General features: G+C 44.0%; 1 protein-coding gene across 1 annotated transcript in view; it reads left to right on the forward strand.

Moving 5' to 3' along the window:
* The window catches only part of GNAL (G protein subunit alpha L), a 330,318-nt gene that overhangs the window by 76,823 nt on the left and 229,097 nt on the right, over positions 1–24,398 (forward strand). The window lies entirely within an intron of this gene.

The following is a 24,398-nucleotide window of genomic DNA, read 5'->3' on the forward strand; positions in this document are numbered from 1 at the left end:
TTATATATACTGTAAATTTTATAGATGGCAGCCAGAAAAACCAAGGCACTTCAGAAATCTAATGTATTGGACTTGAGATCAATTGTGCATTTGTCTCACTAAAGTACAGAAGCTCTTTTGGGCTTTGTGGGGCTGAAAAGAGGAAAGATTGTTTTAAAGAATGGGGAAATAAGGATCTGTAGACTAATTTAGTTTTCCTAACTTGTACCATTTCAACTGTTACATCACAAAGTATATAAAGGGAAAAGGGGTAAATGAAGTCTCTGCTAAATGTTAAAAAAACTTGCATTGTGTTTTATAAGCCATTCTAGATTCAGCAATATGTCAATATAAGCTTTGTTTGAAATGAACAGAGCCTCAAGAATTTGTATGCAAATTGCTTTCAGCTTCACTTACCCCTTACAAAATGAATACATGCTCTTTTTTATGTGGATAGCTGAATGTTTTGCAGGTTGTATTTTGCAGTAAAATATTGTACATGAACTATTACTAGGTTCCTACTAAATTCACGCCAGAAATGGACTGTGCAGCAGCTCCTTTAATCTTGCAGGTTACCTCACACAACCCTCCCCACCCCCATTGCTGATTGGCTAAGGGGCCTGGTGACCTTGTTGCTGACTGGCCAGGAGGCAAAAATGGTGCCATATTTAAAACCACTGTGTTTGCCTCCCTGCTGATCAGGAGTGAGCAATGGGGCCCTTCCACCAATCGGCAGTGGGGCTGTGTGGGGGAACCTTCAAGTTTAAAGAGCTACTTCCACGGTGAATTTGGCAGGTCCCTAATTATTATGCAATATAGCTAGGGTTTTCAGTTTTAGATTGGAATCAGTTTTGGGGGCGGGGGGCAGGGAATAAAGCCAAATCTTGAATAGGTTTTTTTTAAATTATACACCTGAAATATACTTTTTGGCTGTATTCGCAGTGTGGATATCTGTCTGAGTGGGCTGGCAGACTCCAAAGATCTCACCCTTACTCAGTGGGAATTAACTGAATTCCTAGGAATGTTTGGCCTGAAGAGGGGTGTGTGTGTGTGTGTGTGTGTGTGTGTGTAAATTTAAAAAAAAAATTCAAAAATAGCACTAAAATATAAGTATTATATCCTAAAAGGTGCCATAATTATTTTACAAGCAAACATTGCAAGTGATGGAAAATGAAGGAAATACCATATTTACTTGACTACTTGAAGATGAGGTTTTTTCCTCAGTCAATATAGGGGGGAAAAGCCCCTTGTCTTACATATGGATACAAGTTAACCTCACTAAACACATTATCTCTCATTAAACTACTGCCAAAAGCAGCATGTGCTCAGTAATGTGCTGAGCTATGGGATCACCATGGCTTTAAATGCTGTTAACTCTGCTGGGGCCCAGTCCAATAATAGTTTGTACTATATATTGTTTCTCAGTTTCTTATGGGCTAAAATCAAGTATAGTATGATAAATAAGGTGGTTTTCCGAGGGTGAGGCCTGTCCCTTGCACTCCAGGCTGGCTGATCCCTGCAAGTAGCCACAATGCAGGAAACTTGACTGCACAATTTTGTGGTAATGGGGGACTACATTCCACTTTCCCATCTGGCTTGCTGCTCTCCACCTTTTGACTAGGAGCAAGCGAGTCTAGGGGATATCTGACTTCAAGATGTGGGGCTTGCACATATGCCTGCCATGGATTTGGGGAGAGCCCGAAGCCCCAGACTGAGGGGTCTGGGATGGAGGATGCTTGTTTGGTGCTAGAGCCATACAGATTTGAAAAATTGAGCTCTGTTCAGTTGAAATCTGGAACTTGGCTATTGGACAGTCCCAGTAAAATTCAGAACTGATGGCATACCTGTGCTAAAACTTGCAGCAGTTTCAAAGAAGGTAAACTTAATTAATTCTGGATGAACTAAGTCTATGAGTATCTGTAATAATTTCCCTATATGCAAGTTATTACAGGTATGTTTAGTTCAAAGTCACTGTTTTCAGATTTACTTCTCACTTCCATGTGTTCAAGGAGAACATGGTCTGACAGAAAGCAAGGGGGGAAGGGGGCTGCAAGGGGAAGAAGTTGTGATCCAGAAGGTAAGGGGGCCACTTCACCCCCCCCCCCCCCGATTTATTTTCCCTGATGTAGTAGTGGGATGGAGACAAATTCAAGGCAAACCTCCAATAGATTCTGTACCTGGAAAATTCTAACAAATTTATACATTTTCTATATATAGAATCTAATTATTGTGAGGGGGGGGCATCTTATAATCAATGTAATCTTATATTTAAGTAAATATGGTACTAAGTACACATGGTGATTTTTATCTATTCTGTGTATTAGCAAGGCGCATGACAAACTTTATGCAAGAACATATTAAACTACTTGGAACAGAGCACTAATAGGCTGCTTCTATTTTGTTCTCCATCCATAATAGATAATTCAGTGAAAAATAAACATTTTTTTATTAAACTGAAAAAGCAATACATTTGATGTCTGACAAGAGTTTGTGACATTGAGTTCAGTGGGTAGACTAATATTTTTTTTTATTGGTATCTTAAATAATATCAAGAGAATAACACTTCAGTTTAAAAATAATACATTTTAAAACTGAAGAAATAGTATAACAAAATAAGCAATTAAAGTATCTTTTTGGAAATATTCTTGTTTCTTTTCCTGCCCAAAATATTGTCAAGCTTGTTGGTTTATTCCTAGACAAAAACTATGTCAGCAAGAGTTAAAGTTAAGCGTGTGTATGGCTAACTTACAGGTGAATATAAACAATTATAAAAACATTCCTGCAGTCTGGAAACCAAGCATTTCAAACCCAGGAAGTTCAAAACTAGGGTGATATATGAAGACATCCAAAATCTTAAGGTAAAAAAACCGCACAATGAGGGCCACATGTGGACTCCATCCAATTACCAGATAACCATGACTGAGACATTTTAGTATTTGTGGGTTCAAATTAAATTAACATAATATTTTTGAAAAGCAAGATTGACTTTTTCATATTTTTTTTCTTCTGGTGTCAGAAAATGCCAGGCAAAGAAAATATCAGGGAAATGTTGATCTCCAAAGCTGACTTCAGGATTCTTCAAAATGAACACATCTTAAGCCATATACTTTAGGTAACAAAGAGATGCAACCTGTAAAATCTAGAAAAGTAAGAATCTTTACTATTAAACGCAAACAAGACTACCCATTTGAAATGACTCCCTCCCTTTTGGGAGTACCCCAAAACTATAAGCAAGTACTTTTCAAATTAAAATCAGCTTTGTAATAGGCAACAGCTTGCTAATGTGATTTATTAGTTGCCTAATAATAGTTCAAGTCATGGCACTAGCTATTTGTTCAGTTTTTGACTGGCATTGTTGTATTGCCCATAAGTCCTTCTCAGAAGGCCTGAACATACAGCATGTATAAGCCTGCTGGTACGCTAGTGCAAACAAAAAATCGACATCCAATGTATAGCTCTACATTGATGGTAACCTGCTAGAATCTGGTGTAGAGTTACCCCACAGAAACTATTCTAGTGTAGCCATTTGTTGAATGCAAATAAGATATTACTGACCTCTCTCACCATCAAGAAGTGAGGAATCTACTGCAACAGCTACCAAGAGAAGGCGTTCTGTTCTGTAAATTATAGCAGTGGTAAGGGGGTGTGTATGTGTAAAATAAAACCACAGCCAGCTGTTGAAGTTCCTTCTGCAGGGGAATCAATTGGAGCATACCCAGTCCTTTCAATCAAGTAATGCATTTTAAAGCTGAGAGTCTGTGTATATAGTTTTATTCAAACATTCACTGCTTCTGTACACTACCTCCCACTGGACTATTTTAATATAGTGTGTTTATGTAACTAGTTTAAAATAATAACAGAAACTGAGAAGCAATATCATTCCTTTTTACCTCTTTTGAGGAGAAATGAAACCCGTTTGTATTAAGGCAGTTTTCCTTATGAGTCCAGTTGTCTAATTTCTGAGTGGCTGGGGCAGCCGCACCCCATATGGGCTCCCTGGATCTCTGCAGGGCAGGAAGCAGAAAAGAGGAAGAGAGATCCTGGAGACTCTGGTGGCAGCACCAGCAGGAGTGGTGGGAGCAGTGGTGGCTGAGCTAGCAGTTGAATTGTCCAACGCTACATTGGTAGAAGAAGGAAGGTCTAGTCATGAAGAAAACCCTCAAAATGCAAGGGAAAACCCTCAAAATGCAAGGGAAAACCCTCAAAATGTAAGGATGGTCTTTTTTGCTTCCTTTGGTTCATTTTACTAAATTTCTTTAGAGCAACAACTGAAATGGTGAAGGAACAAGGTATAAGGTTAGAGATAATTGTATTTTCTTTTTTGGGAGATGACAGTGCTTGCAGTTGGCTACAATGAAATCGTGGAAATAGTGCTTGATGGGATGTAAGAATTATTGTGTTTGTGGAATTGCTTGGTGCATCTCTTGTGCCTACCCTTGTAAATACTGTTCCTACAGTGGAGGAATCAAGTTGTCTTATAGTACCTGATGCAAAAAAAAAAAGCTATTTTTTATGCTTCATAGAGATTTGGCAGATCTCACTGATTAGTTACCAAATATTGCAACTTATTTTTAAATATGGTACCTATCTATAGGATAAAATGAAAAGCTAAGAAATGTTGAGGAATTGGTTCTCCTTCCTTCAGGTAATTTGAGCATCTACAGACATATTCAACATTCTGCATAATAGAGTTGGTCATAGCTAGATGCTGAGATGACTGGAGGAAAAATCTTGTTTTTGGGGCATGAATTCATGATCATCCTTGAGCTGTATCAGTGACTATAGTCAGCAGGCCTTGTAAGTTGCAATGCATTTATAGTAGTATTAAATGTGGGGGGGGAGAGGGGGTTCTATACAGAGGTAATATTTTTAATAACTTCATTTAGAGTATACATTATGACAGCTGGTGGGAAACTGGCATTCTGATTTCCTTGTATATCCTTTTCCTTTTGACTTACACTTTCTGTCAGTTACCAGGATAAATCTTTGGAAAAAAAATCCTTCTGGCTCTGGAGTCTATATCACCAAGGAAGCAGATAGCAAATGTTCTGTCATGTTTGGGCTAGCCTCATTTTTTTTCACTGCTTTTCCTGGCAGATGTATGAACTTAAAGTTGACTGCCATTCTGCCATTGGAGAAGCAACCAGGGACGACTTTTTAAGTCCCCAAAGCAAGTAAGAATCCCTTCCTTCCTTTCCCTTCCTGCTTAGCAACATGTCCTCTTCCCTTTCTCCCTGTTCCCTTCTCTCCAACCTTCCCCACCCACTAGTGCTGCTGTCTCCACCTCCCCTGAGGCCAGAGGGAAGCTTCAGAGCCACTCTTGCCCACTCCAGTCAGGGTCAGTGGACAGGTGTGCTCAGCCAGGGACAGCAGTAGCAATGGTGGGTTCCTTGTCTTTGCCTGGTCCCCCAGTGCTTCCTGCTGATCCGGGAGCAGGCACAGGGGAAGGGAACCAGCTGCAGCTTCCATCTCTAGCCAAGCCTGGCTCCATGTGCATCTCAGCTTCAGGAGGGCAGGAACAGCTCTGCAGTCCTCCTTCACCCCCTCACCACCCCCATCCCAGTTTAGCTGGGGGAAGTGGCAGCAGCAGAGGGGATGGAATGTGCCTCTAAGCACTGAGGGAAAGGGATGGGGGAGGAAAGGTTTTTTCTTCCTTGAGGGATTTAAAAAAACTTCCCACTGATGATTCTTTGGTATGTCTGCCTGCTTGATCTGTGTTTGGGTGGGGGGGAGCCTGTATTGTAAGTCACTGCTCCCACACGCCCCTTTCTGAAATCCTGGGTATGCCCATGCCTTCATCTACCATGGTTAAATATTTGAAATTCATTTGCAAAATATTCCACTTCTTTCTAGGGCACTGCACTGAGAATGGCAATCTGTTACTGCCTTCAGTTACATGGCTAGCTTAAGCAGCAAAGACCTATGCAGTTGATCTGGAGGGTCTACTCTAACCCATCTGGATCAAACATTTGCATATCAATATGAGGCTATGTGCTGGAACTTTTTTTTTTTTTAAGAAAATATTATGTAGTAAATCAAGCATTCCAAAGTCTGGATATGCTAAAATGGAGATTATCTGTGCAATTTTAATACAGTCCCTTGTAGCGCTATGATCCAGTATCATACTATTTTTCTAAAGCAGCACTGTCTTAGTACACAGACTGGTTTAATGAGCAACTATCTAGTACTTATTTTCTTACTGTTCATTGTATAATCTCATGCCATAATTGCTGCATGCTGTTCAAATTCTAATCTGAAAGCAATTATTTTTTTGCTCGTAGTCTTTTTTTTTTTGGTGCTTGTTACAACAGTATCTGAATACTTCACATGCATTAATGAACTTATTTTTTTTACCAAAAACCCTGTGGCAAAAAGGGCTGATCTTATTCTTGTTTTACAGACGAGTACAAATGACTAACTGAGGCACAGAGGAACTAATTTCAGAAATATTCATTGATTTGAGATTCCTAGGGCCTTGAGCTTTTAGATAGAGGGACACAGGCACATGAACAAATTACATGATAAATCTCTGCCTGTTTTTACCTCATGATAGCAGCTGCTGTGAAGTATTTACCCACATGGATGGTCTTGTGGTGAGTGAAAGCTTACTGTATTGGAAGAGGATGAAATACTGCAAATTTACTTTAATTTCAGTGGAGTAACAATATGGACGTAGAACAAATGCTACAGAGCATCTGACATGTACTGTATTTTTTTTTTTTTTTTGCATAACATGTCCCTAAAAAAAAAAGTACCTTGTTTTTGAAAGGCAGAATGAAGAAGAAAATATTTCCTTGAGAGCTTCTGCTAGGGGGAAAAAGAAAGTTTCTACAGCCAGCAGCTGTGAGGGGCCCTGCACACAGCATGTGCAGTTTTAATTTTGCTTTACCCTGGCAGATGCTAAAGCAGCAGAAATTGCTGTGTTTGTATTTCCTTGATTATAATGCATACCCCAATTTCTAGCAACTGACTTTTAGGGAAAAGCGCATGTTGTATGTTAGGAAATATGGCAAATCTTCATTCCACTTCTGCCTTCTGATGACTTGTTTCTGTGCACCTAACCTTAGTCTTTATGTTTAAAGCACGGCTCCTGTTCATTTCGGCTGTAGCTGGAGGTACTCAGCCTTCTTCAAGCTACTCAAATTATACACCCATAACATGATCACAGTAGTTCCCAAAGACTGGGATAGAATCTATTTGGGATGTAGGACGTGTCCCTCTGCCTGAGGTAAGAGACCATCCTTTCCATTTCTGCAGTCCTTCCTTTGTTCACTTATTTCTTGTTTCCCTTGCCCCCCACCCACCCTCCAGCTTGAATCTTATCTTGGTGGACCCTCCCTCAGTTTGAATCTCTTGGTTGATCCTAGGTCCACACATCCCAGAATTTTCCTCCAGATATGCACAACTTCCAACTTCCTCAACAAGTGAGGCCACTGTCTCTGTCCATATATAGCCCTGGCTCATTCCCAGAGCAGCCCCTTGTGTACTGAGGGAAGCAGAGGGTCCTGTATAAGAGTGTGAGGGTTTATAAAAATCAGACTATTATCATATACACAATGGGCTAAAATATGTATTTTGGTCAGGAAAACTTCATTCTTGATTTCCTAACTGTTGAGTGCTTGGCTTTTCAGTCTTATAGTGTACTTTTAGTGTTGCTCTTGTATTTAATTCTGTTGAATGAATATTTCATCACTGAGCATCAGAAATAATATATCACTGTAATGAAAAGAACAGTTTGCATCTCTTGGAGCTATTTTCACAGGACTTATGTAGAATAGGAAAGATGTTTGAGTTGGTTACATGTGATTTACTTTTTGGTAACTATAAAAGCTAGAGCCTTTTATACTTAAGTAAAGACTGAGAATCTGGATCCAAGAAAGCAACTTCAGAGGTCTTGGTGTTTATTCCCCATTATACTGGTTAATTTAGAGAAGGGGTGTCAAACTGAAACCTCCTGGTGGGTCATATTCCATACCAGCACCCGAGGAATCGGTCTTCTGGTCCACCCAGTTTCTTGCTGCAGCTGCCAAAGCCACTGTGTCAATGCAGCCAGCAGCCAGAAATTTATCACCATCACTACTTGCCCTCCTCTTCTTCCATCACCGGCTGCCATTAATTTTAATTGCCAGCAGTGAGTGATTAAAAACTAAATTTGGTGGTAGAAAGGGTGGAGGGGGTTGGGTGGTTAGCAGCAGTGGTATTCACTTTATTAACTGCCAACACAGCAGTTCTGGCAGGTGTGGAGAGAAACCCCTTGGGCAAGACAGTCCACTTTAGCAGGTCAGATTCAGCCTGTGGGATGAGTATTTGACATCTCTGGCTGAATCTCATGCCAGCACTGTATTGTCTCAATATGTTGCTCTTTCCTCAAGTCTTACCAGTGCTCTCAAGGTGTATTCGCAAATATTACATTCATCGATGTAAGAGACTGCTTCCAGAAATGGTGAAAGCACCTACTCTGGACTCCTTTAAGAGGCAATTGGACATATATCTTGCTGGGATCCTGTGGCCCCAGCTGACTTCCATCCCTTGGGGCAGGGGGCTGGACTTGATGATCTTCTGAGGTCCCTTCCAGCCCTGATGTCTATGAGTATGAATCTTGGTTCGGAGGATATGTTTAGAACTAGCCAATTGCCCATCAGGAATAATGGTGCGGGGGACAGGGATGGAGCACTGCCACCTACCACCCCACCGCCACCTCTCTCCCACTTGTCCAGCACCCTGTGCAGCCACCGCCTCCGGAGGAGGGGGGCGGGGGGGAGGGGAGAAGGGGCTGGCCTGGACCTCCCACTCTGTCCCTTCCATCCCCACCATCATGGTGGTGCGCTGCTGCCACCGCCTCCTGTCTGGAATGCTCTTGGAGCACTCTGATTGGTTGTTTGTCAGCATTGTGATTAGCTTCTGAGATGACCAATCAGAGTGCAAATAAAGTGTTATATAGACAGGCAGACAGACAAAGGCTTTTATTATATTAGAATAGTTGGCTTACTGAGGAAGGCATATTTCAACAAGGTGTTCAAAATACATCGGGAGTGCACTCGTGTTTAAGCAACATTGCTTCATAGTATAGAACTCTTTGAAAAATGTAAATATGAGACTGGGTCCCAATCCTGATTGGCAGAAGGTAGGCATCGTTCTTAGATTTCTAATTGTAACCAGAATTAAGAGACTTCAGTACAGTACATTCCTCAGCTTTTAAACAGTCTGAGTGGCCCATGCTGACTAGTACATTAGTGTACTATTCTTCATGATGTACTGTTTTACCCTGAGGCTAATGGAGAAAGCTTGTTCTAGATCATAGCTCTCTTTGAAGTTATGTTTAGGTAATAAAAGATCCTTTTATCAGGGAGGCCTCTGGGATGTTCTCTATCAATCAAGATCATAATAGATGGCTAGTCCTTATTGCCGGTAAGTACTTGTAAAGTGCTTTTTAACATAATATTTGATCCCCATATAATTTAACTTATAAGTAGGCCACTAGATGTCTAGGAAATGGCATCCATTCTGATGGAGAACCTACAAAAATAAATAAGGGGAATTAGAATTTTTTTCTCTCCATTATTGTTTTGTGGTAGCTGTGAAAGCAAGTTCAGTAGAGAGGTTGGAAAAACTTAGGGTGTACCTTGGGATCTTAAACAGATAAAAATGTACCAGGTTATGTTAACCTGCTGTACCAGGTAAGCATCTTACTGGTATTTCTTTCTTTTGGAAACTAAAAAAAGTTCATGGATTTAAGGGAGAGAAGAAAAAAATGCTTTTAAGAATTACAATATTTGCTGAAAGGTAACTCCTATATTTACTTGCATACCATACCTATCTTTCCCCCCAGATCAGCCTTCCAAAATCGGTGCTGGTATCATAAGCAGGCAAGCTGCTTTTTCTTCCCTGAAATAGAAAGTTAGAAAAGAGCTAGTAGATACTGTGACTCATAGCCAGGGATCCTGGTTTCCCCTGATAAAAAAATACCAAATTCTCTGCTAAAAAAATCACAAATTTTCTTTCCTTGCTGGTGCACCTCAGCCCTGCCGGAAAGGGCCCTCAGCTGCCAGGGCTACGGACCCAGGTCCACAGCCCCCTGCCCCCACTCCCCCACTGCTGCAGGCTTGGGCGGGCTGGCTCCCCGCTGCCATGCGCACTCTCAGGAGGGCAGGGGGGATCCACACCCTCCAGTTCTGCATGCGGGGCAAGCACAGGCTACGGGCTTGAGCTCCCGCCCTGCTTTGCTTCTGGGGCCTCCGGAGCCTGGTGGGCACGACCCAGAGTGGCTGGGAGCAGCGGAGCTGCATAGAGATCTCCTCGCTGCTGATCTCCCCCCAGCTGCCCTGGCAACACACCTTCTGTGCTTAGGGCAGTGGTGCAGAGCTGTGCCCCTCAAAGCAGCAGCAGGCATAGGAGGCACGTTGCCAGGGCAGCAGGGGAGTGAGCAGCGGCAAGGAGATCCTCATGCGGCCCCAGTGTGCCCAGCCACGCCAAGTCTTGCCCGCTGGGCTCCGGAGGTCCCGGGGGAGGGAAGCACGGTGGGAACCCAGGCCTGCAACCTGAACCTGCCCCAGGTACAGATCTGGGAGGCACAGGTCCCCCCTACTCCCCAGGAGTGCACGTGGCAGCAAGGAGCCGGTCCTCCCCCGGACAAGCCACCTGTGGCCTTGTCCTGCTCCCCACTGGGGCTCGCTGACTGCGTATTGCAGCCCCCAGCCCCACCTGCCTGGGCAGCAGCCTCCGCCCTGCCCAGCTCCTTGTCCCCCCTACTTACCTGCTGGAGCTGCTCTGCAGGCTGCCTGGGAGCTCATTGCAAAATGGTAAAATCCGTGAGTTTCTTTGGTAAAACGAGAAATCCACTTTTGCCTCTGGCAAAAGGTAAAATCATGATTTACTTCCCGTTTTTCCCTGCAGCCGCCAGGGTAGCTGCGACTTTTCCCTGGGGCTACAAACAGCAAGCATGGAGTTCAGTGTTACTACCTTATCAGCAGCAGTGAGAGGGTTAACTTTTGGATGAAAAGCCAATGAGTTGATTGAGGGGGTGAGCAAGCTACTTTGTAGTCTGTAATATCTTAAAGGGCCTTGCCCCTCTTCTCAGGGTTAGACCAGTTGCCACATTTGGGATCAGAATGGAATTTAGCCCCCTGGTCAGATTGGCATGGACTTTGAGGGTTTGCCTTCCTCTGTAGGAGGGGGGCGTGGCTCTGTTTAGATCTCTTGCATGTATTTAACAACCTGTGCAACAGTGGGACATGGACAGTGCCCTTTTCCTCCTGTTTTACCCATGGCAGGTGAGATGTTCTTTGTGTTTTTGGGTGATATGCCTTGTAGTTGTACGAAAGAGCTGTTTTGTGCAGTTTTAGGAATATGTTAGACAAGCACTTGTATAGGATAGTTGGATAGGAATGGTCCTGCTTTGAGCAGTGTGTTGCACTAGATGGCCTCTTGATGTTCCTTCTATCCTGACTTCTCTATGAGTCTGTGATTAAATGACTGTAACTTTCAAATGAACAATCTGGCTGCTCTAAAAAGAATAAGTTAAATTAGTAATGTTTAATTTTGTCTCACTTTAATTGAATTCTGATTTTTCTCCTAAGTTTAGTATTTGAAAATATTAGTTATCCGTTCAATAGTTGAACATCAAAACGATTTTCTTTTTTGGCATGTATTTTTTTCTTTTGCATTTATTTATCTATAATAAATTCTTATTCCCAATTAAGATTCTTGTCACTTTAGACTGACATAATTATTTTTGTTAAAACACACTTAAAACCTTTTTTTAGTTAATCATTGACCTAGTAAGCTATAACAGCTACAGCACAAATAAGCTACTAAGACCTTTTCAGTTCATGGATCATTGATCTACTAGTTTTTAAGGACATTTTTGATTCATTATTCCGTGTGAGGTAATTTCTGGTATTGCACAATAATGGTAACACCACATGGATGAAAAGTACTGCTTTTTTTAATACTCTGTTTCCATTTTATATAGTAACTCAAGACCCAGTTTGTTGTTACCTGTACTGTGTTTACTGTTTGTAGTGAGTTTTCTATTATAGTTTATCATGTATTTTAAAAATGCTTTTAAAATGTGCTGGCAAGCTGAGTTAATCTGCTGTTGACATCTAAACTAGTATCATGGTTCTTGGTAACTGAGAAACGCTCTTAGCAAGAATATTGTCTTCAGAAGCATGCAAAGATGTTGGGATATTTATTCTTTTAACCATGTAAAAGCTCCTTTGAAAAGTATTTTTTCTTTTCTGAGACATATCCAAAAGAAATGACAAGAAAAATCTGCTGTGCCTGGAGAGTAAAAAAAAAAAAAATGAAATGGTTTCAGATGGAAAACAAAACTAAAGGAGGGGGTGGGCAATGATTTTGGCTGGAGGGCGGCTTAATGAGTTATGGTGAGCTGTTGAGGGCTGCAGGGGTAGCCCCACCCCTTGACAGGTGCCCTGCCCTCTGGTCACCACTTGAGACTGGAAGTCCCACCTCTAAACCCTGATCTTTGCTATAGGAAGCCCTTTCCTTACCCCCAGAAGTACTCATTTGGGGAGGGGAGGATTGCCATCTTTGAACCAGAAGAAAACCAATTCATACGGTAAAAGTCAAACACCTACTATATTTTAATTTTATTACAAACTGTTTTTGTCATGATATGTATTTGTGTAGTGTATCTAGAGGTGATTGCATAATAACTCAAAAATAAGGCCTTACTTTTGTATATTGAGGGGGTGGTTGGGTTGGGGGGGTGTCTGGTGGGGTGTGGGGGGGAGTTGTGAGGGGGTGTGGCTCTGTCTGCTGGTGGGTATAGGGTATGTTGCAGGATGTGTGTGTATATGTGAAGGGGTTGTGGGGACAGGCTGTAGGTATGTGGGGTTTGTGGGGTGTGAAGACTCCCATGACACAGCCTCTGTCAGCAGCAGCGATGGACAGGGGCCCTTGGGCATGGGCTTTGCACTCCCACCCCTGCTCCCTGCCCCTGCCCAGCTGCAGCTCCTCCCTCCCCCAACTGCAGCTCCCCCCACCCCCACTGCTTCCCTACCTGCTGCCTGGAGTGAGCACTGCAGCAGGGAGACGAGGAGAAGCCACTGGATGTCAGGGAAGCTGAGCAGTTCCCCCAGCGGCTGCAGCAGTGACAACAGTAGCCCCACCCGGTAGCTGCGTGCTGGCTGGGCCGGGCCTTTCCACGCACAAGGTTGGAGGAGTAAGGCGTGGGGGTTGGGTGAGCACCCGTGGGCCAGCTGAAATTGCTTGGCAGGCCGTATCTGGCCCACAGGCCATATTTTGCCCACCCCTGCTTTAAGGCAATACTTTAATTTGGAAATAGAATATAGTCCCATGGTCATATTGGAGGAGAAATACACTTGGGGATAAAATTGTAGTTACACTGAAATTGAAAAAGCAGAAAGTATGGAGTTGGTCCCAAAGACAGCACTGAAATTGGAGATGATTTCTGTGGTTTTGAAGTAGTGGCAATGACATCTTAAAAGCTAAACCATGGTCTATTACTATCGTATAGATTCATAGATGTTAGGGTCGGAAGGGACCTTAGCAGATCATTGAGTCTGACCCCCTGCCATGGGCAGGAGAGAGTGCTGGGGTCAGATGACCCCAGCCAGATGCCTATCCAGCCTTCTCTAAAAGACTCCTAAGGTAGGGGAGAGCACCACCTCCCTTGGAATCCCACTTCCGGTTTTGGCACCCCTTACCGTAAAGAAGTTCTCCCTGATGTCTAACATAAATCTGCTTTCTGTCAGTTTGTGGCTGTTGTTCCTAATTACTCCAAGGGGTGCCCTGGTAAACAGAGTATCTCCTATTCTTTGCTGTCCCCCCCGATGAATTTGTAGGCGGCCACAAGATAGATCACTTCTCAGCCTTCTCTTGTGGAGGCTGAAGAGATCCAGGGTCCTCAATCTCTCCTCATAGGGCTTTGCCTGCAGGCCCCTAACCATATGAGCAGCCCTCCTCTGAACCTTCTTGAGGTTGTCCACATCCCTCTTGAAGTGCAGCGCCCAAAACTGGATGCAATACTCCAACTGTGGCCTGACCAATGCTGCATAAAGGGGAAGTATCACCTTCCTGGACCTGTTTGTCATGTACCTGCTAATATATGATAAAATGCGGTTAGCTTTACTGATCACTTTGTCACATTGACATACGAATTAGAATGGACAGTTTTGCTTGCCTGATTAATAAACATAGCAATAACTGGATTTTCTGTGTAAACAGAAGACTTACCTGATTTTTTACAATTCATATGTCTGGTAAAAGCACCAAAACAGTTTTAGTAATACTAGTATAGAAGGTATGGTGAAGCTTTTTAGTAAATTGCAATATTTTTTACTATTCCTAATCCTTTATGCAATGTCTAATTATAATTATCTTGTTATCTGTATTCGGAATGAAATATGGGTGAAGCTAAACTAAAGAACTTGTGCAGTAAAATCAGAGTAATCCAACTTCTAAGTGGCTGAGGGTCACATGTGCCTAGGGCTGCACTAGCAGGGGCCATGGACCACTAGGGCCACCCTTCCTGCTGCACCAGGAGTCTGCACCCCTTCTGCTGCACTGCACTGCCAAGCACCTCACTTCCATGCACTGTGTGCCACCCCCCTACTGCACCGCATGCCTGGGCATCCCCCTGCTACATAGGATGCCCTGCCCGCACTGTACTGTATTCTCTTTCCCCTCCCAAACCCCACCCCATGTGCCTTCCTGCAACCCACCACCTGATGTGCGATCTCATCCTGAGCTCCCTGGCTGCAAGTTCCCCTGATGCATCACACTAGTCAGGCACACCAGGCCACAAGTTCCCCCCAGCACTGCAGACAGAGCCATGCTGCACTACCTCCTGGGGTGGGGGTATGGAGGGGAAGATGGAAGGAGGTGAATCCCTGAGACCTCGACTACTACTGCAATGGGAGTGATAGGGGAGTTGTGTCCGGGCAGGAGTCCAAGGGCTGCAGTTTAATTGCACATGGCCACCTGCTGAACAGCCCTGTGAGTTAGATGATAACATGAATGCAGCTTGTACACCAGATATTTATTTTTTGTGATGTACAATGTGTATTCTAAACACAAAACAATTTAAATAAAAAAGAAAAGAAATCTCGGTCCAGACCATTAAAGCCAATGGAAGCCTTTCTACTGCATTTAATTGGACCAATATTTTTTGTTAAGTCACTAAACCACTGCAGAAGAGAAGAAGAGTGATAGGAGATAGAATTTTCCTGGGAAACAGAATAGGGAAAAGCAGGATTGGAATATTCAGTTGTTTTGTGTGATAAATTATAGCAAACTATCTTAAAGTATTTTGACAGCATTTAAGTATCTTGTACAAATGAGTTCTGGAGGCAGTACCAAACAACTGTTCCCAGTCTTTGCATATATAGTTATTTCTAGCTGGCATATGTAGGGCCAGAACTTTAAAGCATCTCTGAAATCTGCTAAGGACATTTCATTTAAGCAAAAATAAATTGATTACAAAAATAGCAGAAGATGTTCTTGCTTTCTTATAATTATTAATGTTTTGGAAGTAGACAGGATAATGGACAAGTCATGCTAGGTAACTTTTACCAGGCCGTAATTTTACCTGATTCTTACTAACCATGAACTGATACAGAAGAAATGGAAATGGATATGGGATTTCTTACTGCTATATATTTTGTGTATAAAATATACAAAATGTCTGATTTTGATGCTGCCACCTACTTCACTAAATCACCTTTTCCTCCTTTCTCCTGCCTCTTCATAAAGACTGCATTTGCTTAAGTGAGGTTTTTAAGTCCTTAGTGCCTTTTAAAACATAAAGAGGTGATATTAAGTTTTGGGTGCACTTATAGTTGGCTACAGTTAAAAAAATATATATAAATTCTATATTCAATTCTAATCTGTCTCTAGCAGTTTTAGAACCTCTTGGAAGAAATACCTTTTAAAAATACTGTAATTTTTTCGATGCTCAGCTCAGCCTAGAGTATAATTGAATAGAACTGATTCAGCAGTTTGAGTTCTTCATGTGGAAGACATTCCTTATTTTTCTTTTTAAATATAATCCAATCAAATTTGGGGCAGATGGAACTCAAAACAGCTGAACTAATCTGGTTAAAACTATAGCTTTTGTAGTTTTTGCTGAAATCTAAGAAATAAACCAAGTTTGGATTGGGGAGGAAGTAAGGGAATGTGGTAAACAGCCTTGATGTTTAGCATTTTAAAGTAGGAAATCTGCCTATGTCTGTAGTAGCAATAGATTTTCTTATTTGCTTTTTAAAAGTGAAGCTCAAAAGAATACGTATATTTTGAGGCCCCTTAGGGCTTTAATTGATCTAAATGTTTGGCAGGAATTTAAGTCAGTCTAAATTTTCATTGCAACAAGTGCAAAAAGTCACTCTAACCTTTTTCCAGGCTTGTTTGGGTGGGGGAGGAGGGGCGGTGTTTGTTTTAAATTAGCTCATCAACTCCAAATGACTTTCTTCACGTTTACCTTGTGCTGGGAATCTTAAGACTTAAAGAATTAGACAAAGCCTTAAGAGCTTGCTTCACATACACTTAAAAGAAATTCCAGTTTGTTCCATAAATTGTGAAACATTGTTTTGGAGCATAATTAAGGAAGACTTTAATCATATTCATATGATTAGCCAGACATAGTATTACTGTTATGCTAGAGGCTTATGGAATATATTCATGTTGTTCACTCACTCCTGAAATATAACAAAGACTCCACAGGTTTATTTGGAAGGAAGATAGGGGAGAATAAATAGTCAGACTACATTAAATAGACAGATGCCTTTATAGAAATTTGGCTGGGATTAATATCTTTTTTCCAATCAAAGTCTGCATAGAATTTTCTATGGCTGGGGCTCTTAACTTTACAGTTTAACTAAGGCTATGGACAATACAATTGTGTCAGGAAAAATGCCTCTTGACACACAAAACTAGTGTACAGGTGTTCAAGGGGACTTTTATGTATGTTTACGGGAGGGGAGGAGGAGTAGAAAGAAGTTCTGTGAAAAAATTAGAGCATTTCTGACCAGGCAGTTTTCTCTTCCAAGCAGTTTTCTTATGCCAGCTTGAAAGTTGTATGGTCTCTTGGGGTCCTGAAGACCTCCAGTATCCCACAGTCCCTTGCCTTCCTTCCCCCACTCCAAAGGGGAAATAGGGAGGAAAGGTGAACAGTGACTCCTAGGGTGGCCACTGGGCAGCAAGCTGCCAGGGAGCCCCAGGGAGACCTTGCTGACACTTAAACAGTGCCCACACTGTTGAAGCTGCAATGACGAGGGAGAGCAGGAGACAGAGGCAGCATTGTTTGACATGTCCCTGGTTGTCCCCAGGATGGGTCCAGTTGCAGGGAATTTCTCCCCCACTTCTGCCAGTTGCCTGATTTTGTAAAAACCATCTCCCATGACTTGGTCTGTCCCAAGAATACCTGGACAGGCTGAGCCATGCTGACTATGACTCTGTCACCTCAGTTTGTGCAGTGGCAGGGAGGCATATCCTTGCAGGTCAAACCATCCTAGGAGTGTTCGAGCCACCATGGCTGGCTCCTGTTACATGAACAGACGGGTCACCCTGGATCTGTGAAAAAGATTAGGGGAGGGGAGGATCCAGAGAGGGGGGCACTCTTCTCCCCCCCCCCCCCACCTTCCTGCTTTGATTCTTGGTCCATCCAAAGCTTAAAGCCGACTCCCTACCAGTGGCAGCAGAACTTCCATTCAGGCAGCAGTGAGGGAGTCAGTTGACTTCATGGCTCATTATAATCTGCTTGATTCCTTCAAAACTCATCATTCCACAGGTGTTAGCGACCCTTTCTCCTTTTAATTGGTCTTTAATGGTTCCACTGCTCCAGCTATCTTTACTTCTGCAATGCTGCTGTCCTTGAATTTCCTGAATGTCCATGTTTTTCTTTTTAATATAAATTGAAATATTATATAAGGTTGTTAGTCGTCATTTAGCCAGTTGCAGTTCCATAAGTTTGAGATGCAACTGTGGCTAGATAAAGAGAGAAGGATGGTACAAGTTTCCCCTCACTTTATGCAGTACATGCGTTTCTGGAAAACGGCTCATAACTTGAATACATATAAAGGAAACCCACTTTACAATGTAACAAATAGGGATATGTTCCAAGACCTCGACTGTACTGATCCCCAGACCCATTTCTACCACTTTTACAAGACAATTTTGGTACTCACCAACAGCAGACAGTACACACAAGCACAGGGAACTATCATAATGGGGATGCCAACTACAGAAACACATGTCACACACAACGAGCGAGGAGCACAGATCCACACAGGAGACTATATTTTGGTACACATCACTCCCACAATGGACTGCACAAAACAGATGACTGTGGGCTTCCACCACACTGATCGCGTAAGAGTGAATTTACCTCACATAAAACAAGCTTTTGGTATAAAAAGGGTCATTGCAAAACGGTGAACTCACACATACAGAACCCAAATAAAGCAAGGGAAACCTGTAGATGATTCCAGCTGCAGTGATATGGTTATAATGGTCTGTTTCAAACTGTTAGGAACCTGTTGTTGCCAATGAAATTGGCGAGAGAAATGAGGATATGTTCTGTTACCCAGAATCTTGACCGTTTTTGTTTTTATTGCATGGTGGTTATACATGAGCAGGGATCCTGGTTTTCTCTGATTTTAAAAAAATCTCCAATTTTCAGATTTAAAAAAGTAACCCCAAATCCACATTTTTCCATGACTAAAATGAAAGACCACTCTTCTGTACAGAGAGAGAGAGATCAGTGGTGTTTCATTTTAATCATGGGAAAATATGGATTTGGGGTTACTTTTTTTAATCCAAAAATTGAGTATTTTTTTACATCAGAGAACCAGAATCCCTGCACATGAGAGAAGACTTGAAAATCTTTCCTCAGAACCCTTTCCACCATTTCTGACTCCCTCTCCCCTACCAATTACACCTCCAGCACTTTAGAAGCCATTAGCACAGTGGTTCTTACCCTTTTTATACTCAAAGCACCCCTCCTCAGACTCAAGACAGATACTCCTGAGAAAATGCCAGCTCTTGGTTTTTACTTATTATTTTTCCATAGTCAAGAAACGTCCTTGTTAATTATTTGGGCAGTGGGATCAAGCTTATACTTAACAAATTTGTGGATACCAAGTTGGATGGAGTTGCAGATACTCCAGAGTAGGGCTAAGATCCAGAATGACCTGGATAGACTGGAGAAATGGTCTACAGCAGCACTACTCAACCTTTTTACCTAGTGGGCCAGATGGGCAGTGCCTGGTCCAACCATGGGCCAGATGGTGGTTCTGATCGAGCATCTGGGGTGGCTGTGGCAGTCACCATCCAGCCACATGGAGAGGGGCAGGGACTTTACTTCCTGAACCCAGACCCACAGGGGTGAAGGGGCTTCATCTGGCTCTGTATGGAGGGGGAGGGATGTGACCAGGCTGGGAGGTGATGGGGACATGGCTTAGCCCCATCCCAGTGCTGCAAGCAAAAAGGGGGCAAGGTCTGGCCCCATGGGGGAAAAAGGAACATGGCCCAGCCTCACAGGGGGAAAGAGTTGTGGCTGTTTTGTGGTGAAAATATAGTGAGAAGAGGAACATACAGGCACTCTAGCCCCTTGGCTGGAGAGCAACAAAGAAGCATCAAAGGTGACCTCTCCAGCCCGCACTGTTCTTTGTTTCCCTCTACCCCATAGGAGTCCAATTATTGACAGCCTGCCTTCTTTCCTGCTGGGGAAGCAGGCAGACTGTTCTGATCAGCTGTCAGCTGCTGAAAAGCAGCAGCTACCAAAGACAGTTTCCTGCCATCCTTGACAAGTGGCAGAGATGAGGAGAGCTGCTCTCCTTGGCACTGTCATCCCCTGGTATTGCTGCTCCAAGAAGCCTAGCTCTTGCCAGGGCTTTTGCAGGGGTGGGGAGAATTCTCTAGCCCAATCCCCTCATCCTGTGCTTGTATGCTCCACCAGTCTGCTGGCTGGGAGTGCAGCCAAGTGGGGGAGGGGGGCAGTAGAATTAGGATTTTGGGTAAGGAATCTGCACCACCCTTTTAGCATTACCAGGCTACCCTGGTAGTGTTCAAGGAGCTGTGGGAATTGGCAACACCATTTGAATCATCCCAGAGACAGGTGAGACTGTTCAGTTGGCTATAGCAGCAGGGTTCCTATAGGGCTTCCTGACAGCTTGCCACTGGGTGGGCTGTCAGGGGGACTGGCTGCTGGAACAGGCCATCCATGTCCTTCTAGAAAACAGCAACATTGCTCTTTAAAGAGTAAATACAGTTTAAAGAGGGTTTTTCCTCACACAAACATAATGTCTGTCCATTTCCAGCAGTCTGAGGGGAAAACCCCAAGATGTGTTATAGAAGAGTTTATTAGCTACTGGAGGAGGGAAATTACTTATCTAACCAGACCACTCCTTTAACAGAAACTATGCTGGTTAGAGGAATAATCTCTCCCCTGGGGCCCCTCAGCCAATCAGAGGCGTGGCAGGGGCACCACATTCTGCCTGGAAAAATGGCTGCTGACTTTGCAGGTGCAAGTGAAATCGACTGGCAGCCACCTCGAGATTGGTAGACCCCTATCTATGACAATATTTTGTCACTCCGTGAGTACTTAATTCTTTTGGTGGTGAGGGGCGGGGCTATATGACAGAGCCCTCACAGCCAATCAGGTGTGAGGGCAGCAGCCCCCTGTGAAGAAATCCCCTCCCCCACTCTCTGCCTCTCACTTGGGTCAGCCCAGGTGACCCCTCAAGGAACCTTGTCTGCCTATGTCCTTAGATCAACACGGCTACAACCTAAACCCCTCTCTCTCCTTGCTTTCTTCTTGGTTTAGGCTGGTCAGTCAGGTGACCTGGCTAGATAAAATGCCTAGGGGGAGGGGGGAGTGCTCTCTTCCTTCCAGCAGGCATTTTGAAAGCAGCAAGCAAATGCCCCAGGCTGCTGCCTGGAGATTCACCGTAAGTAAAAAGCAAAACAAAAAACCAAAAACAAAGAAAATGTGGAAACTAGCCAGGAGTTAGGAATTATATCTAGGCCAGTTGCATCTTAAAAGAATCACTGGGTCCAATATCTGTAAAGACTCAAGTGCTTATGTTTGCTTGAAGTGGATTCTAACTTCCTCATTCTAGTCCCGCGCCCCCCTCCCCCCATCAGTAGAGGTGTCAGGTTACAGCTTGCCTTCTTGCTGTGCTACTGTGGAGTGGGGGCAGGCTTCTGATCCCAGCTTGGGCAGCGCAGTTTGTCTATTTTCTCTCAGTTCTACCTGATGCTATGTAGGGATGCTTCGGGCTGAAAGAAGCATCCAGAACTATTACAGTGGGCAAAGGACCGCCAAGGTTCACAGGGTCTGTGCCCCCCAGGCTGCACCGAGTCCTACCAGAGACCAGTGCCCAGGTGGTGGCAGCGTTACCCCAGGCTTGTGGGTGTTCTCCAGGAAGCAGGACAGCCAGCTGTAGGCTCCTCAAGAGAGACTCCTGAAGTGTGGTTTTGAGCCTAGTACAGTGAGGCAGGTGGCTCGGCATAGTAGAGCCCCTACTGTGCATGCCATACCATCCTTCACCCTCTTTGCCTCTTCCAACTGGGCTGCAGCAGTCACAAGTACTTTTATTTTCAGTAAGTTCCCACCTCCCCCAACGAAGTCCACCAAAGGCACTTTTTTTTTTTTTTTCAAGAAGCCTGCCCAAAATTGCAGTTCCCACACATTACAAAATCACAATTTTTTTAGCTCCCGTGTCATAGATTAGGGGTCAGCAATATTTTTTTAGTGGTGGGCTGGAATGATCCAGCTTAGGTCCGAGGGCCTGGCTACTGTTGCCACTTTTTACCACTGCCCAGCTGCTGCAGAACACTGCTGAAGCCCCCTCTAAAAAATATCCATTTTTTGTTCTTGTTGTTTGGGTTACTTTTACCTGGCTACAGCAGCTGATGAACTGCAGTGCCCACAAGATGGGTCTCACAGCACACCAGTTGAGAAATGCTGCTCTGAACAACATGTTCTTTCTTACCCACTCCCATATACTGTTCCTGCCCTAGACAGGCCTATTCCTGCCCTAACTCCCATACTATGCACAGTACCAGGATCAAGTGGTAGCAAAGAGAGGCAGTTACCTCTGAAAGCTTCAGCCAGAACTAGTGTGTCAGTTATATATCATAATTCTGAAATGTCAAGAGCTTCTCACAAGATCATAGGAGCCCTTATATTGCAAAATCACAGACCTTGAGAAAATATTGGGACTTTTCCCATGAGTAGGGTCAAAGTGGCCTACGTTCTGCTAGTCTGTCAGAGCCTTTTCAAACTATTTCCAGAATGGATTGGAAACTTTTTGAAAATTGGGATAATAATGAGCAGCCTGCAAAATTGTGTAGAAAAAACAACAAAAACAAACAAAAAAAACAAAACAAAAAACCTCGACTGTTTTCTTTACTTGACTTTTCATCTCCATCTCCTGTTGCTGATCTCATGTATAGTATTTTGTTTTTAGTATCTATTCTCATAACCGTTACTTTTAGTGCATATAAAATAAGTTCTCTCCAGATCCAGTGAGAACTATTTTATCAAAATTTCTGCCCACTGACTTCTGCAAAGGTTGGTGGAGTTGGAAGAAAGTGTTTAATTATCTGCAATTGTAAAATCCAATTAAGAAGTTGCCTTTTTCAGAAATTTAAGAACCCTTAACCTAGAGTACCAAAGAATAAAAATGCTCTATTTATATTTCAAGAATATATCTTCTATTCACTTTGAAGAGATTTCAGTATTTAAGCTAGGTTTCTCTGGCCAGTTGGACCAAAAGAATGTCATACTTATTACCAGGGATTTGGGTTTTCTGCTTGCCATAGAAAAACACAGATTTTCTCATTTTAAGGAGAACAGTGCAGATTTTCTCTTTTTAAGGGGAAAAAACAAAGGATTTTCTTCTTTAAAGGAGAAAAACATGGGAAACGGTGGGTTTCCCCTTGCAGGTTGGCAGAGTTCTAGCCTGCAAGGGGCTGGGGGGACTGGGAGGAGCACAAACAGGCAGGGGGCACTGCCCTGCTGCCCTCCCCCTGGGGGCCTCCACAGCCCAGTGGACAGGACCTGGTGTGGCAGGGCAAAAAAGGGTAGGAGGGCTCAGTGCTGCTGCCGGGAGCCCCGTGCCGCCATGCCACGGTGCCCGCTGCCTGCCTGGCAGCAGTGGGGGTGGCGGCATGTAGTTGTACCCCCTGCTGCTGCTGGGTGAGCAGGGAGTGCCTTGCTATGGCAATGTGGGGCTGCCCTGCTTTGCCCTGCTGTGCCAGGCCCCATCTGCTGAGCTGCAGAAGCCCGTGGGTGAGGGGGGGAGGCAGCAGGGCAGAGAGCCCCGAGCCCTCAGTGGGTAACCTACATCTGTCACTCCCTGCCACAGGCTTCAGCCGTGCTGCCCCTTGGAGGTGGGGAGGCTGGACTGTACTCCAGCCACAGCAGCATCCCCTCCCACAGGTAGCAGCTGGGACTTGGGTGCTGCTGGGCAGGGCAGGGGGCTGTGTACCTCAACACATAGCCCTGGCAGCTGGGGGCCCCCTCGGGCAGGGCTGGGGAGGGCAGGGGGTTGCAAGTTGTGAGTGAGGGTCACCAGGAGGGGTGGAGGTGGGGGGCTGTGGGTTGGGGAGTAAGGGGCACTGGCAGGGCCAGAGAGCTTGGGTTAGGAGTAGGGAGCTGCAGATTGAGAGTGAGGGGCACTTGGGGGGATGGGGGGTTGCAAGTTGAGAGGGCTGGGGTGATGAGGGGCTGTGGCTGGGGGAATGAGGGGTGCTGGCAGGGCCAGGGGGCTGTGGGTTGGGAGTGAGGGGTACTGGCAGGGCTGAGGGAGCTGTGCAGCCTGGGCCCTGGGGGGATGGGGGGGGAGGTCTATGAGTTGGGAGTGAAGACCACTGGCAGGGCCAGGGGGCTGTGGCTTAGGTTTGAGGTGCAGTGGTATGGGCCAGGGCAGGGCACTGGCATATCAGGGCTGGTCAGTGCCACAAAGGGACAGTGGGGCGGGGGGTGGGGACAGCTACAGCTGGACCCACATCCTGGTGAGTGAAGGGAGCAGAGGGAGTTCTGATTTTCTATTATAAAAAAACCAAGATCATACGCCAAAATATATAGGTATTTAGAATTTATTTTGTTATAATGATTGAGGCACTGGTTACTTTAAAATTATCACAATGTTTTATTGATATATTTACACATATACATGAACTGATACATATATATACACATATAGTGGTGTTTCATTTTAATTGTGGGAAAACATGGAATTTTAGGTTTTTAATACGAGAATTTGGGGGGTTTAATCAGAGAATTCAATATTTTTAAACAGAGAAAACCAGGAACCCTGCTTATTACCTAGTGGGAAGTCACCTTCAGTACAGTTCATCCCAAAACATAGAATGTAAAAAACCAAAGCTCCCAGGTTATGTCAGATGCCAGGTAGGTACTCCCTTGAAAA

Source organism: Alligator mississippiensis, chromosome 3 (genome assembly GCF_030867095.1).
Source record: "Alligator mississippiensis isolate rAllMis1 chromosome 3, rAllMis1, whole genome shotgun sequence".
NCBI lineage: Eukaryota > Metazoa > Chordata > Crocodylia > Alligatoridae > Alligator > Alligator mississippiensis.